The sequence below is a fragment of the Eurypyga helias genome, unplaced genomic scaffold, assembly GCF_000690775.1.
Source record: "Eurypyga helias isolate BGI_N326 unplaced genomic scaffold, ASM69077v1 scaffold43960, whole genome shotgun sequence".
Taxonomy (NCBI): Eukaryota; Metazoa; Chordata; class Aves; order Eurypygiformes; family Eurypygidae; genus Eurypyga; species Eurypyga helias.
Genome location: NW_010228452.1, coordinates 16,958 through 20,428, shown reverse-complemented (window position 1 = coordinate 20,428; position 3,471 = coordinate 16,958).

Sequence of the window (3,471 nt, the reverse complement as noted above, 5' to 3'; positions counted from 1 at the left end):
CCGCAGGTGGGAGCTGGGCCGTGGGCTTGTCTCTGAATGCCTCCGAGCCGTGGGTCCGAGGGGTTTCATGGCCAGTGAGGTTCTTGGGCTCTGCCAACCTGCGCTCGGGCCTCTGGCAGAGTTCCCGGGGACGTTGCGGCTGAGGATGTTGAGGTTTGTGTGGCTTGCAGTGCCTTTAACACTGCTCTCCGTGTGTTTCTAAGCGGATGCTCCATGTATGTGTGTATATATATTGTATTAACACATCCCGCTCTTCTGTGTGAGTGTCAAATGGTTTTGCTTTACTAATAAATTTATAGTTATTTATACCTTCCTGTGGGTGTGTAAGGTTTCTGGAGCGGAGGCTGCGTGCTGGGTACCGCCTCCCCTGTCTGTCTTGGTGCTCTGTCTGGCTCCGCTCGACGCTTTCTTCACGTTTTCTTTCTTTGCCCTCAACTTTTTTGTTGGAGAAACGATGGTTCATCCCTGTGGTAACGAAAAGTCGAGGTGGGGGGGGCCAAAAGCAGAAGCAGGCAGAGTCTGCGCTGGGGTTTTACCCCTTGCTGCGGGTGGACCGCTCCCCCACGGGGACACAGCTCGCTGCTGGGGCTTCGGGGCAGCAGCAGGCAGGGTTCTCTGCCCACGCGGGAGGCAGAAGGTGATGCATGTTGGACTCCGAGGACCCCAGCCCCACGCGAGACACGAGCAAGAGAGGAGCCTGCGGATGACCTGACTCGCTCCATCCTGCGGCCAGGCCAGGTGAGAGGTGTGTTTGTCTCTGCATCACTGAAAAGACACTTCTGACTGAAGGTGTGGGAAGGGGATGGGATGGGAAGCAGAGGCAAGAGTGGGGACGGGATTCACCCACGATCCCTTCTTGCCTGGCTGCTCCATCCCGAGCTCCTTAAATTACAGCAGAGAGGTGCTCAGGAGGAGGAGGAGGAGGGATGTTCACATCTTGGGGAAGGGGCAGGATCCCATTGCCTTTTGCTGATACTGGGTCACCAGTGGCAGCTGTGCTGAGCCCTGGGGAGGGCGTTAGTGCCACCGAGCAGGATCGTGCCTGGTGGCAGAGGGTGATACCTTTCCCAGAAGCCCTGATTTCTTACTCCTGGTTGGATGATTTCCATGGGAAGATGAAAAGTTAAACCGCAGTTGATAAACTGTGCCTGTGTTTGAACTCTGCGGTTTGAGGAAATATTCCGTGTCCTCGGGGCAGGCAAGCAAACGGCACCGCACCACCGGTGCTTTGCACCAGCTTTTACTTTCTCATCTCTGACTTCCCTAAATCACAGGGAAGCTGTGTAATTTGTCCTGGTGCCGGAGCCCCAGGCACTAGCTGCGGGAGGACCAGCAGCCGTCTGTGGGAGCAGCATCTTCTAGAACCTTAAGAGCCCCTTAGGGTCTGGTTGTTTTCTGCTTGGCAGCTATTTTCCATGCAGGTATCATTACTGCTCCCTCCTGCCTTACCCCATGGATGTAAAAGCTTGGGATGCAAACGAAAGGACAGCAGAAGCGGATGGAAAGTAGCTTTCCAACAAATGTGCCAGGACTGGTGGCAGCATTGTCCAGGTGAGGAGCTGAACCTTCCTCTTCCTCCCCCGGCTTCCTCCCGTGCCTTTGCTTGCAGGAACAAGTTGAAGACCTTTACAGGCAGGTCTGGCTTGAAGACGAGGTGTCTCCAGAGTGTCCTTGGAGGAGATGTGGATTTAGCCATTAGCAGATGCTGCTTTTTTTGAACTCCTTGGAGCAGGATTTCATGAGCCTGAGCCTGCGAAAGTCCACTTCAAACCGTCCCTGCGTTGCTTTGCTCTTTCAGGCAGCGCTGTCTTCTCGGGTAGGACCTGGGCAACCTCCTGCGAGGCGGGACCTGGGCCAGGCTGTGCCCCAAGGGGTGCAGGATTTGGGCCTGTGCTGCTTTCCCTGCTGCTTCTGCCTTAGGGACAGCAAACTGATTTAATGCTGCGCCTGTCCAGGAGCCACTGCTGCTCCCCCGCAGCTTGCACATGGGGATGTTGAGGCCACCACAGCTCGCTCCCTTCCCAGGGTGTTTTTTCCTGGTGAACTAGGGTTTTCAAGGCATTATGCAGCAGCCCTTGTGCCCTGCTTTGAGCTGAGCCCTGGTGCAGGAGTTGGCATCAATCCCCAGTTGGGAGCGTGCTCCCTGTGTGGAGGCATATGTTTGGGGCAGATGAAGTTGCTGACAGAATAAACCGAGTTTTTTGGGTGCTGGAGCTGTACGCAGTCATCACTCCGCTTCAGAGTGAACAGTATCTCAGAAATGGAGGGATGTCTTTCAGTCAGCTTTCCCTGGCCTGGTGGGTGGGGAATGAGGTGCAATATGAGAAACGTCTGCTTCGTGCCTCAGTTTCCCTGGCTGTGAATCAGAGCTGCAGAGGTGCTGGGCTGGGGCCAGGCAGGATGGGTACTTGTTGCTCACCAGGCTGGGGACACCTGTGGGGTGAGGGAAGGAGGAATCAGGCTGAGGGGGCTCCAGCGCCGCTCTGGGGAGCTCTGGCCAAAGACAGAAGCCAGAGCTGGATTTGCGCAGTGAAGCCATGTTGGTACCGGGATTCCAGGGTGTGACTGCGGCCGAGATGAGGGGTGATGGGAGAGGGTGGGAGCCATGCAGGGCTGGAGGTAAACGGATCAAGTAGCAATTGGCAGGCTCAGCAAGGGGAGGCTTAGCTCAGCCCGGCACAGATTTGCTGCCTCCTGCCCCAGATCCTCCAGGGTCAGGGCAGAGCTGCAGGTGGAGCATCCTCGGGCACATCACCCTGTGCACATTGCCCTTGCATTGCTCCGCAGGGTTCCAGCAGCCCCATTGCACCCCTGCACCCCCTGCGCCTGGGCGGGACGACAGCCTTCCCCGCAGCGCTGCCGGCCGTTCCCCCAGCTGGTGAGTGCCTCAGGAAGCTTCAGCGGCTCCAGAGATTTTGAGGATGCTCAAACCTGCTTGATTTCGGGGTTTTCTTCGCACTATTCCCACCCCGATAGCGGGCTGGCTGCTGGGAACTGGGGCGTTCGGGACAGCTGGGTGCTGGTAATCCCATTTGCAGGCAGCGCTGGGCTAATCTCCGCAGAGCCCTGAGCGGATTGGGGTGGGTTTGGGGGGTCAGTGGCGAGCTGTGGTGACCAGGGGAGCCCACGCATCGGGGGTGGCTTCCCGGGGAGGTGGCGGTGTGTGGGGTAAGTGGCAGCGATGGAGGTGGGGGATGTGACTGGAGTTTCTGCGGGGCCGCCCTCTGCACAGGGGGGTTTGGTGCTCTGAAATGGAGCTGGAGGATGAGACGTGGAGGGGGAGCGATGGAGCGGGTCCGTAGGGAGTGATGCTGCAAGGGTGACGGAGCTGGGCGATGCGGAGGGGGTTTGATCTGATGCTGGAGGGAAGGGGAACATCTCAGTGCTTCCTGCTCCGAATGAGGATGGTGGGTCTGCACCCCGCTTCTGGCTCGCAGAGACCGGGGGCCGCCGTGAGAGCCGTTGCGCTGG